This window comes from Dermacentor silvarum, chromosome 9 (assembly GCF_013339745.2).
Source record: "Dermacentor silvarum isolate Dsil-2018 chromosome 9, BIME_Dsil_1.4, whole genome shotgun sequence".
NCBI classification, from domain to species: Eukaryota; Metazoa; Arthropoda; class Arachnida; order Ixodida; family Ixodidae; genus Dermacentor; species Dermacentor silvarum.
In genome coordinates this window covers 68279239-68292808 of record NC_051162.1, presented here as the reverse complement: position 1 = coordinate 68292808, position 13570 = coordinate 68279239, and the positions used below count along the sequence as shown (strand labels likewise).

The window sequence follows — 13570 nt, the reverse complement described above, 5'->3', positions numbered from 1 at the left end:
ACGACTATTTCATGACGACGGTAGTATGCCGGCTGTTTTGCTACGACTGTTTAATGACGATTAGCGTGTAATTACCAAAGTATCACCATGAGAACATGAAGGCAATGATATTACGCTGACGAGAATAACGTGGACAATGGTGTTGGGACACGACGAGATCCGCGAAGTCAGGAAGTGACGAAGAAAGAGATTAAAACAGCATACCGACCACAATGCAACGATTACATGACGACGTCATCGACGTCGACGATGGAGACAATTAGGTACCATAAACGGCATGTATATATTATGACAGGGACATCGCGATGACGGCACTACGGCCTGATGACGGCGGCATTACGATGGCCAACACCGAATATGGTACACTGGCAATTGACGTATGACAGGTAAGAAACGCCCTGAACGTGGCTGAAGGGTAGGCAATACACACATCTAAAACTGTCCCGGTTTCACAAGAAAGGCGAAGCATCAATTGCGGTAACAAATTAGTAAAGAGCTATACGGAGTAACGATAATAGTTTAATCAGATGTATAAACTTGGACATGCAGCAGCACCAGCAACATACAGAACTGTTGTCGACGCCGTCGGCGTTTTGCACAGGTTCATACCGAACGCGCGCGCTGTTGGTGACTCTTACCGGTGCTTCTGGGGGTGGCTCGGCGGTTTTCGACCAGATCAGAACGGGACACTCGTCGAGCAGCGTCAGAAGTCTTTACCACTTCTCGCCTCGCAACGTTTTTACATAAATACGCATTTGGTGCCGCAGCTGAACGTCGCCTTCCCTCACTCCCTCCCGTCCCCCCACGGCCTTTCACGCTACGGAAGAAGTCGCCTTTTCTCTCCGCCGTGCGTTCGCTCCCTTGAAAGTGCATGTCTGTCGCGCACTTTCACTCGCACATACAGCATACGGCGCGCCACAACGATTTCATCGTCAATAGACTCAATACGGAGCCTCACAGCGACGGCAACACCGACGGCCGAAATCAGCTTGGACTGTCCATATAATTGTTATCACAATAAAATCCCACAATAGATGGCATGGATGAAACTCCGGTTGTCTCCTAAGTAAAAGATTGGATCACGAAACAAGGTAACAAAGTCGTTCACTGGAGAGTACACGGAGTGACAAGGTCGTAAAAAAATCTGCTTTGGAGTGTCCATATAATTGCTATCGCAATAATAACTTGGAAGATCCAGGAGCATTGCATTGAGAAATCTCTTTGAAAGGTATTCTTCCCGCGTTTAACACTAATATGGTGTGGTGATCAGGAAGCCGTATCTTTTTTCTCAAAACCTTTGAAATTCTCTCCTTTGCATTTAGCACCTCGAGGAGGCCGCTCATTCGCAGAATAATCCTCATTATGCTCAACATTTGTGCAATTTGCACATTCCTTTATCATCATCATCAGCCTGTAATTATGTCCACTGCAGGACCTAGGCCTCGCCCTGTGATCTCCAATAACCCCTGTCATGCGCTAGCTGATTTCAACTTGCGCCAGCAAATTTCCTAACTTCATCACCCCACCTAGTTGTCTGCCGTCCTCGACTGCGCTTCCCTTCTCTTAGTATCTATTCTGTAAGTACAATGGTAGACCGGTTATCCATCCTACGCATTACATGGGCTGCCCAGCTCCACTTTTTTTTAATAATGTTAACTAGAATATCGGCCATCCCCGTTTGTTCTCTGATCCACACCGTTCTCTTCCTGTCTCTTAACGTTAGGCCTAACGTTTTTCGTTCCATCGCTCTTTGTGCAGTCCTTAACTTGTTCTCGAGCTTTGTTAACCTCCAAGTTTCTGCCCCATATGTTAACACCGGTAGAATGCAATGAGTGTAAACTTTTCTTTTCAACGACAGTGGTAAGCTCCCAGTCTGGATTTGGCAATGCCTGCCGTATGCACTCCAACCCAATTTTATTCTTCTGTAAATTTCTTTCTCATGACCAAGGTACCCTGTGAGTAATTGACCTAGATAAACATACTCCTTTACAGGCTCTAGAGGCTGACTGGCGATCCAGAATCCTTGTTTCCTTGCCAGGCTATTGAACATTGTTTGTCTTCTGCATAATAATCTTCAGCCCCACCCTTCCACTTTTTCGGTTAAGGTCCTCAACCCTTTGCTGTAATTCGTCCCCATTGTTGCTGAACAGGACAAAGCCATCTACAAAGCGAAGGTTCCTGAGATATTGGCCGTTGAACAAGACTCCTGAGCCTTCCCATTCTAATGGCTTGAATACATCTTCTAATCATGCAGTGAATAGGATTGGAGAGATTGTCTTACCCCTTTTTCAAAAGGTATCTTTCTACTTTTCTTGTGGAGAACCAAGGTAGCTGTGGAATCATTGTAGATATTTGCCAAGATAATCACGTATGACTCATGTACTCCTTGATTACGCAATGCCTCCACGACAGCTGGTATCTGTACTGAATCAAATTCCCTTTTATATTCTATGAAAGCCATATAGAGAGGTTGATTGTACTCCGCAGATTTCTTGATTACCTGATTGATGACATGGATAATATCCATCGTAGAATATCTCTTCCTGAAGTCAGCCTGTTCTCTTGTTTGACTGAAGTCAACTGTTGCCCTAATTCTATTGGAAGTTATCTTGGTGAATATTTTATACAATACTGAAAGCAAGCTAATGGGTCTATAATTTTTCAATTCTTCCTTCCTTCATATGGGTTATTATAATGTTGGCGTTCTTCCAGCTCTCTGGTACACTTGAAGTCGTGAGGCATTGCGTATAAAGGCCGCAAGCTTTTCAAGCATGATATCTCCTCCATCTTTGATTAAATCGACTGTTGTTCCATCTTCTCCAGCAGCTTTTCCCCTGGTCAGGTCTTTCAAGGCCCTTCTAACTTTCATCGCTAGGTATAGAAGGAGCCTCTGTATCTAGTTCATCACTAGTTCGAATGACAGTAGCTTGGCGGCTCTGCGTACTTTACAGGTCAGTATAGGCAATGGCTAAAGTTATGAAATTTTGGTTGGGCCTGGAAACAAAAAACTGTGAAGTGAGTTTTTGCGAGCATTACAGAATCCAATATTATCCAGAGTTTGAACTTGCCAAAGCCCGCATTCTAGGAGTGTGTTCTAATTTTTTATCTTCTAAATAACTGACTGTGGTTTCTGCGATAAATCTGGAGCTAAAATCTAGCGACTGTTGATCCCCTGACATATGCAGCCCCTGATATGTAGCTATAAAGTTGTATAACGCTCGAAATAAAAAGGGAAGGTTGCAAACGCTCTCAATCTGAAGTGAAAAAGGCCGAAGGCCTAAATATTATGTGCTCATATGTTGTACCTCTTTACAAAACTATTCCTTGTATAAACAACATCTCTATTCTAGGTGCGTGGTTTAGATATGTTACCATATCAATTTATACGAAGCGTTGAATAACCGTACGTTCATGAAGGGGGAATACTTGTTTTGACGTTTTAGTTTGCCTGATTACACATATACCGAACTTACTTTGCTTTCTTCTTTTGAAATCTTCGAACATGGCGCGATAGATTCAGTCTTTATGACCTGATCAACTTTCTATATAATAAAAGCGCTCAAGAGTTCTTTTTACGTGCGCTACAATGCATCGTCGTATTTTCCGCGCATGACACCTTTCACAACATCATTGTACAGTATTCTCTCCAGTTTCCATTGTTCAAAGGACTCAGAGAAGCCCTGAATTTTATATCGAGCACTCGAAAAACTATCAAGTTTGCGCTCGCAGGATCAACTAATTTGCGGAGTGAAACTTGCCAAGTGGGTCACGCTATCTCCTTTGCCCCCACACGCAACTTACCTAACTAAGTTTAGGAAACTGTAAAAACTTAGGTACCCACAGCACGGAAAAGTTGCAGAATGCAAACCTGTGTGGTCTATGAAATCATGAAACCCTACCATAGCTAGCCTCATCTACTTCCCGTTACTTTGTAAAAAAAAGTATCAATCCTCGTTTCTCATTATCCCAGCAAAATGTAAATGTTATAGTCCCCAGAGTACCAGGCATAGGTCGTAGCACTTACAGTAAGCCAGCTTTTTATAAAACTTCGATCTCTTCTATGTATATTCTTAGTAGAAACCCCTTGCCCACTCATCCGATTGTAAATTACAGGCTGTGGCGTAGCGTATTTGCATAGAGCCTTAACTTGTGAAATGTTGCTTTTAAGTCGATTATGCATTTCGATTTCTTCTACAAAGAATGTCGGACTTTGAGTAATCCACCTCAAGGTCTTCAATGGCGTTACCTGGCATTGGTTATATTTTTTTTTTGCTTTCCTGTCACTGCAAGAAACAAATTTAAATAACACCGCATATACAATACCACCACACACTTTTGCTAAGTGCTAATTTGCAGAGTAAGCGAAATTTTACAAACCAAACTTAAATTGCTGCTGATGCTTTGTCCAGGGAGAGCCGCAAACGTAGGATAGGCTCATGCACCGCAGAGCGTATGTGTGAGGCGCGCATGTGTGCCTCATTACATGAATGTAGCGGCCAGCTGTTGACGCCATCAGGCGGCTGGGAACGCGAAATTATCCCCGCGGTCACCGCTAATGTTTCGCAGTTGTGTTATACACATGATTTGAACCCCCAATCAGATGACGTGTTCACTTATGAGCAGCTGCGATCTGCGACACAATTGCAATTTACTCACACCAGCTTTTCTAACCCCCCCTTCCCCTCCCCCCCCCCCCCCCCGTACAACGGCATAAAAACAAAGCCTGGCACAACCACCCCAACATTATGGCTGCATCCGTTCCGTGGTGTCTACGCATGCTTGAAAAAAAAATCCCGTCCTGTGCGATGTTATTGACGTCGACGATATATATATATATATATATATATATATATATACAGGGTGTCCCTGCTATCACGCAGCACGTTTTAAAAAAAGAAGAGGAACGGCGTTCAGCCACGTAAACCTCGTGCGTATTGTTTCCAGTGAAGTGGAGTAGCCGTCAGTAATTTTTTTCGTTACTGAGATGTATTTCGTTAATTGTACTAAATTATCTAACTCGAGAAGTACTGTCCTAATGATCTAAGTGTCAATGAGAAAATTGTAGAGCAACAGGCAAAATTCCCGATACAGCTTTCTATTGCTCAATACGTGCTTCATAAATGTGTTCTTCCGAGCGTGAAAGATGCCCTGCGAATGCACGCAGAATTGCCACGCGACTAGCGGTTCGAGGCGCTTTGCGTGTATTCGCGGGCATCTTTCACGCTCGGAAAGACACATTTATGAAGCACGTACTGAGCAACAGAAAGCTGTGACGGTGACAAGAACTTTTATTGGTCCTGAGAAACAGTCGGAAAGCTGTATCGAGAGTTGTTCATCTTGCTCTACAATTTTCTCGTCGACACTTTCATAATCAGGGCAGTACTTCTCAAGTTGAGTAATTCATTACAATTACCTATTTAAATCTCAGTAACGAAAAAATCACTGGCGGCTACTCCACTGCACTGGAAGCAATACGCGCTAGGTTTGCTTCGCGTGAAGCCGTTCCTCTTTTTTTTTAATCGTGCTGTGTGATAGCTGGGACACACTGTATATATATATATATATATATATATATATATATATATATATAGTCAAATCTTTAGAAGCCAACAAGCAATTGTTGTGTGGCTTCCTAAGATTTGACAACGAAATACACGTAGGTGCTAAATTTTGTAATCCATGACCATTTAATCATAATATGTAGGCTTCGTTTGTATACGCCTGAAATTAAATTGCACAAGCAGTGGAGTGTGCTCAGAAACACCCAATGAAGTTGTTTTGGTGACGTTATCTTTTACGTTACTTTTCTTTCTGGGCTCTGAAGAAACAGCTGCGAATTGTGAAAAGAAAAATAATGACGTAAATGTGCTGTCACGCTTCTGGATGACAGTTCTCTTAATCGTGCTTCGAAAGAACGAATCCCGGCATGCCCATCGTAAAACAGCGGCCGGGTGCGTTAGCATGTGCGTTCAACGCGTACATATCTTCTATCAGTTAGTACAGTGGCCATATTTTCTTCTTCCCAACGAAAACACTGATGTACGCTGGACACCTGGGCCGACCGCTTGTTTTTTCATGCTTGGCACAAACAGCCCGTGTAGTTTATTCGTTGCAAAAACAATCAAGGGGAATTAATGACGAGACGCGCAAGAGCGCAATTACACATATGTTCCATATTTCGGGGGCTCTCTTCAGAGTTGGCTACAAGCATCAAGTAAAATGTAACCGTCATGGAAACAACAAATTGAGTGCTTCTCAACGCCCTACAACTTTTCAAGTCTGACTTCTGCACTTAAAACATATTTCAAATATTGCTTAAACTTAACGAATTGTCTCATTAATCGCACTTCAAGATATTACCTATGGGAACTCAAGACGTGCGTGAACAATGTTCTGTTGGTCTAATTCGCCGAAAGTGCACCAGGTGATTTTTTAAAGTCGTGGTCTAGTTACGTGAGAAGCCCAGCATATATATTATTAGAACGAAGAGTTGCTGGGTGCGGCCAAATATTGACGGTGCAGTAGGCGCACGTACGAAGCGTTTGTTAACGTTTCGAGAGAGTTGGAGGGCTCGAACCTTTATGAAAACCTGTGATGAACTTCTGGTGAAGGCCGCACCCCGGCCGCAACGTCAACAAATCACTCTATACGTGCGTCTTGAATATGTAGACATAGTCTGTTTTTATACCGCTTTCTACAGGTAAAAAAGAATGTGTGAGAGCTAGATCAAGGACAATGATTTATGCCTCTAGCCATTGCAGAATTTATATAGGGAAGCACTTACTCTACTGAGTGTCCAATCTTAGGTCCGGCTAAGCGGAAGATGCAGCACAAGGAGCATTTACAAGTAAAATCGTGAAAACGGTCAGCATATGCGCTGACGTTTGTTGTCTGCTTCGCGCTGTTGTAGGGAGCCTGTAAGTTTTCCCTTTCATGTACTTTCCCCAACCCGAAGGGCTTTCCAGAACAGATATGCCTTATTCAGTTTCCCAGTTCATTTAAATTCCGGGCCACCCCAATAAGGCGATGGTCCGGAATTGAAATTCCGGACTTGGAGAAATGTTTTCAACTGCGAAGCTTTCTGTGTTACGAAACCCGCATGAGTTTGCTGTGCAGTATTGTGCTATAGTGACGAGGGTGCCAATTTCATTAACATTCCAAAGCTTGCGGGTTTCCCTGAAATATGTTACCCTATTCAATGTCCCAGTGCTTTAATTTGTCGATCAGTTCGCCCTCGCGTCTTCATCTGCAAACCTCACGATGAGCTCAAAGGGTACAACTACTGGTGAGGCTATGGTCCTTAAATTCAAAATATGCACCTGGACAAATATTATTGCAATAACAATTACATCGACAATCTGGGCAAACTTCTGTTGTTGTCCACGCAGTCGCAGTCATGTTCCGTATAAAGCCCACAAGCGATAAAATTGTCGCCGCGCACCGTACCCAGTATGTGCGGGTGAAACCATGCGACGGTGCGCCGGCAATCACGGCTCGCGCACACAAGGGAGGGAAGCGGGAAGGAAGCGCGCAGCCTTCCAGTCGCGTACAACGCTCCGGAGGGAGGGTAGGGAGGCGGAGGGGCCATACTTCGGCGGCGATGCGAGCGCCGGCGCGAAGCTCATTTCGCTCGCTGCTGCTGCTGCGCTGACTTACTCCCGCGTTTTGACAGCGAGTTTCCGCGGCCGTCGAGTGAGAAGCGTTCATGTTTGCTTGTGCGCGCGTGACACCACGCTTGTTAATTTAGTTAGTGTGCCTTTGTTTACTGTAAAAGCTTATACGGCTGATTAACCTAATATCTTTAGTTTGCATAGCTGTCCACTAATGTGCTATTGCAATCGATGCTTCGCCTTTCGGGCGAAACTGCAACTTTTTTCTTCAACGACCAAGCTTTCTGCACGACAAAACCATATGAGTTGCCTTTGTAGCTTCAGTATACAGTAGGGTGGAGGACAATTTTTTTTCTTTGAAGTACTTGAGCTTTCATTTGGGGACTATATAGGTGAGCATATTAGGACGGTCTTCAATTTCCACGCGTTTTTTTATATATCATCGCCACATAAAAAAATTCAACTCCAGCAATGGTATTTTGCGCTTGCTTCAATTGATGAAAGTTCAGAAAACTTATCAATATTGCCAAACAGGGACTTTCTTTGTTAATGACGCCTAGGATTCCGTAGAGCAAATGCATTTTTTCATCCTCTACTGTTTCCAAACCAATGCCGCAGAATTTCTTAACAGCGAAGTCCGACGTGGCCTTAATATAAAAAAGGTTGCATTTTGTCCTTTTATGGGCAAATTGTTTATTTTTGTGCAGCATGCGGTTTTGCAATCTTAGTCGGTGTATGTAATAGATACTTGAACACTAAACATTCAGTAGTTTGGACATTTCTCTGATGGAGATTAGGTTTTTCTTAACGTCACTGCCACGTTGAGGACATGAGATGGCAAATTAAAAGCAATAAATTCGTCAGTGTAGCATTCTAATGAGTAGAATTTTATGAGCATAAATGCACAATTTCGAAATGCGATACTGCGGATCCGAAATAAAATGAAAAAAAAGCTATGCTTACGTGAGAGTGGGGGAGGGGGGATCGATAAGGGTTTGTTAATATTTCAAAGGCACAAATTGCCTTTTATCTGGTTAACTTTCAATGTAAACAATAAAAATTGATGTGGTTCAGGCTTTTGTCCAATTTGTTTGGTAGTTTGTGAAGAAGGTTGATTATTGTTGCAAGCTACCACGTTGGTGCATATATAAAAGACAAGAGTTTCCTTTTTTTAAAGAAGACGTACTTTCGGGGCAACTGTCGTTCAGCGTATTCTGTTGTTTCTTTTTGTACTGTGTACGATGTGTATCATACTTTCAACATGTTCATCGGAGAAGCAGTTTACCTGTTGGGTTTGGTTGATATTTACCAACGGGTCCTCGGCAGTGTTATTCCTGTAAATTTATTTATTAAATTGGTCATAAAGAGGCTGCCGGCATTACCTGCAGAAATTGACGAATATGCTAGTAAGCAGATATTTCAGCTATTTTATTGCTTTCGTTTACCAATCATAGATTAGAAAGTCGTATAGCACGCAGAATTGTTTCTGAGTACATCATACCGTGACGAGATGTTATATTGTATTGAGCACTCGATATCAGTAAAAATTGACGTATAGTACATCAACTTTCCTTCACGGTCGAACGTATTTTATTCTTTTGTCTTTCATTAAAATAATAGATATACATTTAAGTAGCGATAAAATTAACCATAATGAAGAAAGTCGCATAAAACCAGGCCAAATATTTTCATATGCAAACGACAAAGCTATTGGTGCAAAAAACGCAGAGCAGTGTTTCCTGAGATATACGAACTTGGCACACATATGCACCTGCAAAAGGCGAGGACGAGCTGCACCGCGCACAACATTGACTCTCTTAATATACTCGTCGGCAGAGTTTCAGACACGTACACCAGGCTGCGATCGTGTATTTTCTTTCATTTTAAATGAACGTGCGCGTAGCTCATGAAACACAGGTGCATCATACCTGCTGACAAAGGTGGGCAAACTACCTCATAAGGCTTGACCTGACCTCCACTTGCAACCGGATGTGTGACATCGCTCAACTTCAGCCTTATCTGATGAGGTTTTGGTGCATTGAGGAGAACGGCCTCTATCGACCTCATTTCACCTCCACCAGAGTCATTTATTACATTTATTTAAGGTAATAATTAAAGTACTAAAGTATCTAAACAACTCGTTTGTAAAAACATTCGGGTAAAGTACTCGGTCTTAACTGCATTACTGAGGATGAGGTGCAGTTTTCAATCGAACCACCATTTCTGGTGTTCGTGGTCACTTATTCAACACTGCGTTATCCAAGCATCATTATCACCATACTATATTTATGTGCACTGCAGGATGAAGGCCTGGCCCTGCGATCTCCAATTACCCCTGTCTTGCGTTAGCTAATTCCAACTTGCACTTGCGAATTTCCTAACTTCATCACCTCACCTAGTTTTCTTCCGTCCTCGACTGCGCTTTCCTTCTCTTGGCACCTATTCTGTAACTCTAATGGTCTACCGGTTATCTACCCTACGCGTTACATGACCTGCCCAGCTCCATTTCTTTATCATAATGGCAGCTAGAATGTCGGTTATCCCCGTTATATCTCTGATCCACACCGCTCTCTTCCTTATCCAAGCATAAACGCACCTAAACATGCTCTGATACCTTTGATAAAGGTGCTGAAAGCCAGCACAAAGATAAATGCGTATAATACTTGGCGAAAAACTTTGTTCAGTGGAAGTTTCAGCTAGAATGCACGTTATAAGGCTTCCTCCGGCTTCGGTTCTAGTGTTCTAGTGACTTTCACTGGAGGAACCGCCTTTTTCGTCTGCTACATGGCAAATACTTTTCCTTCGTTTTCCCCTGTTCTAGATACAGATAGATTGAAAGAATGAAAAGCTTGCTATGCGCACTTTGCTATCCCAATATAAAACTGCCTGACGTAGATTTTCTTGTGCCTTAATCTTCTTTTTCAATAAGATTTATAAAACTGTGTAACTTACGACACATCCCAACCTGCTTTGCACTTGAGTTCCAGACTGCCAGGTTTTTATAAAACACAGACAGCATTGACCGATTTCATTGAAATCATGAGCATACCTCACGATTTAACACCATAAAATCGCCAGACATATTTTAACCTTTACAAAACCGTTCAGTTAAATTTTTTGCAACCGTTTTGCTACCAAACGCACTTTTGTAGTTTGATAATGACGTGAAAAGATTTACATCTATTTACGTCAGCGTATAATAGCGTCTGGCACAGCGTCCGCCGAAAAAAATATGGGGCCGTTCTTAGACCATGACATGGAATGGTAGGTTATAACTGGTGTAGAATTCTAACGTATCTTGGAGGCAATGTAGTTCTTACTTCATGCCGCTACCAGAAACAAAGTGACCTATCTCCTGAAGCAAATTTTCAAATTGAAAACGACCGCACACATTGTTCAAGGCAATTCACCCTCACACCCGCACGCACGCACACAAGACACACACACATATCTGTGTGTTCAGTGATTTTGTGATTTTGCATTTCGCTATCTTTGCACCCAAACCTTTGCATACATACCTGTATTAACAGTCTCTGTCGACAATGTTCGCAATGTGGCCAGAAAAAGACACCAAGAAAAGGTTTCCAGTATTGTATAAAAGTGTGTTATAAAGGTTTGTGATAAACTAGCTTTTGGGTGGATTAATTATGAAGTATCTCTACCGAAATTTAACTTCGGTGGTATTAACAGCGAAGCTGTTTAAGGTCTTGGTTGCGCCCAGTAGTGCGAATACTGCTCCTGGAGATGACGTCATCGCGCGTTGCCTAGCCACCACCTCGCAGAGCGGCGTGTCATTCGCCTCCTCTCCGTTCGTGGGATGTTAAATAGAGGGAAGGAGAGCCGCGCGCTATGCTCGAGAGAGAGAAAGAGAAAATAAGAACGAGAGAGAGAGAAAGAAATTTAGCAGCACCAACGAGGCAACACGCAGAGCTGAGGCCGACGCCGTCCGCGTTTCCCCATTTCTCCGCGTTCGCGCCGAACGCGCGCATTGTCCGTGACTGCAGCAGGCACCTACGGCGGCGGCACGGCAGATTTCGACCAACCGCCTTGGTTTCGACCAGCCACACCCCGGCAAGTGTGGAGGCGCAGCTGGCCGCGACGTCACAGAGGAGCTCGAAGCCGCCACTCTCGTTGACTACGTGGCGAGTACATGTAGCCTTGACATGGGACGACCAAAGAAGATTCGAACACCCGAAGAAGGAGCCGCTCATCTTAAAGCGCGTCGCTCGGCCAAGCGAAAATCTGCGCGTTGGTGGCGAGCCGATTCGGAATACCGTGCCTAGCAGCACTTCGCATTTTCTAGCAAAAGTAGGCCAAGCCTAGTAAAATCTGAAAGAAGCCAAGTCGATCACCAGCTCCGCTGTTTACTCCAGCCTTGCGCCGCTGGTGCAAGCTGCCCACTTTTTTTTTGTTGCTTAACGCCTTGGGTACTTGTACTATAAACGACCGCTCGATAGTAGTTCGTTGTCATTTTGATTCCGCTCGCATTCTCAATTCCGAATAAGGGGCGCCATAACGTAAAATGATTCCAAACTATCTTGATTCAAATTTCTGCAATCAGCCTCCACGATTGGTCGAAACATTTTCGGGCCACTCCCAACTTCGCCTATCTGTCACGCGACGTCACCAAAACCACGATAGCTACCCATCTGATATACCGTGTACGCACTGATTATGCATGATTAAACCGCACAAAAGAGAAATAATCATTCCTGATTGGACACCTTTGCACCACTGGCCCTCTTCTATTGCTTCAATGTTTTTTGGCTATGCCCACTTCGCCTGTCTGTCAGGCGACCTCACAAAACAGCGAAAACTCGCACGTCAAAGTGACGTGGACGCGAAAAAATGTATGAATATGCCGAAAAAACCTGAAAAGTTTGCTGAATAGCCACAGACTGCCCCGTCCCGAAAGGAATAGAAGATGGCTGCCCGCCGATCACTCAGGCCCCTCGCACCTGCCGGTGAGCATGTATTTATTTGCGCATGATAAAACTTTTTGCGTGGCAGTAAAACGTTATCGAGCCCTTTCGGCATGCATACGACATCGCTCTGCCAACTCTTCCTTGCTGAGGATCCGTTTTAGCGGCATTCTTATCCTTCTTTTGCACGCCGCCGCGATTTTCGACCGGCCACCGCAAGCTAACTATGGTGAAACGGACCAATCGGAGAAGCCGGCACCACCCTCTTCATGCAGTTATCTATTTTCACTCTGCTGGCTCGGCCCCATCAACACCCTCTCCACTAGAGCGTGCTCTTCGCCTCTTGTCAGCCAATTAGATAAGAAAAAACGCTGAGTGTAAACAACGTTATTGGTTTTGAAAGCGAACAAAGGTGAGCTCCTATAAACGAAGAGAGTGTTTGATTGGGTTGTTCAGACAACGCAGCGCGTCACCGCTGGATGCTAGCGTTGGTGGTTACGTAAATTTGACGTCAGTAGTTTGAAATCTAAACAGTTTGGAATCATTTTACGTTAAAGCGCCCAAGCATTTTCAAATGGAATATTTCCTTGAAGCATTAAAATTTGTATCTTCGAGATCAAGATTCGACATTGAATCACAAATTTTCTGAACGGCGCACTTTCTTAGGAAAACGGTTTTGCTTTTGTTGTTCCGGTTGTTCCAACAACCTTAGTATGAAGGTCCTTTCCGTACTGATATTTAAGGACTCTTTCTCCTCTATAAACAGCACAACGGCCTTCCTGCGCATACGCTTTAACATCACTTCACTGACTCAGAGTGAAATGTATGAGGATTCGCTATTTTTATGCCGTGGTACACGTACCTGAACAACACGAGACACAGGCTGTGTAGGTACTGGTTTCCGCCCGAATCGCCCACGAATCCCGTATCCCAAGCGGCTTGTTCAGGCCGTCGAAGAAATCAAATTGTGCTGTCGGCTCCACGTGACAGCTCGTCGCTGATTTGGCGAGGGAATGGGAAGTGTATAAATATACTGTG

At 43.8% G+C, this 13570-nt stretch overlaps 1 protein-coding gene across 4 annotated transcripts in view; it reads right to left on the bottom strand.

Annotated features, from left to right (window-relative positions):
* LOC119465296 (ornithine decarboxylase) overlaps positions 1 to 13570 on the bottom strand; it is a 55531-nt gene that overhangs the window by 38715 nt on the left and 3246 nt on the right. The window contains exon 1 of one of the 4 annotated variants that reach the window (XM_049655957.1): positions 13395 to 13521. The exons of 2 other annotated variants lie outside the window; for them this stretch is intronic. The gene's annotated coding sequence lies outside the window, so the exon portion shown is untranslated. Of the gene's footprint in view, positions 1 to 4377; positions 4433 to 13394; positions 13522 to 13570 lie in introns of those variants that run through there. One more of the 4 variants, XM_049655958.1, reaches the window with a different exon arrangement.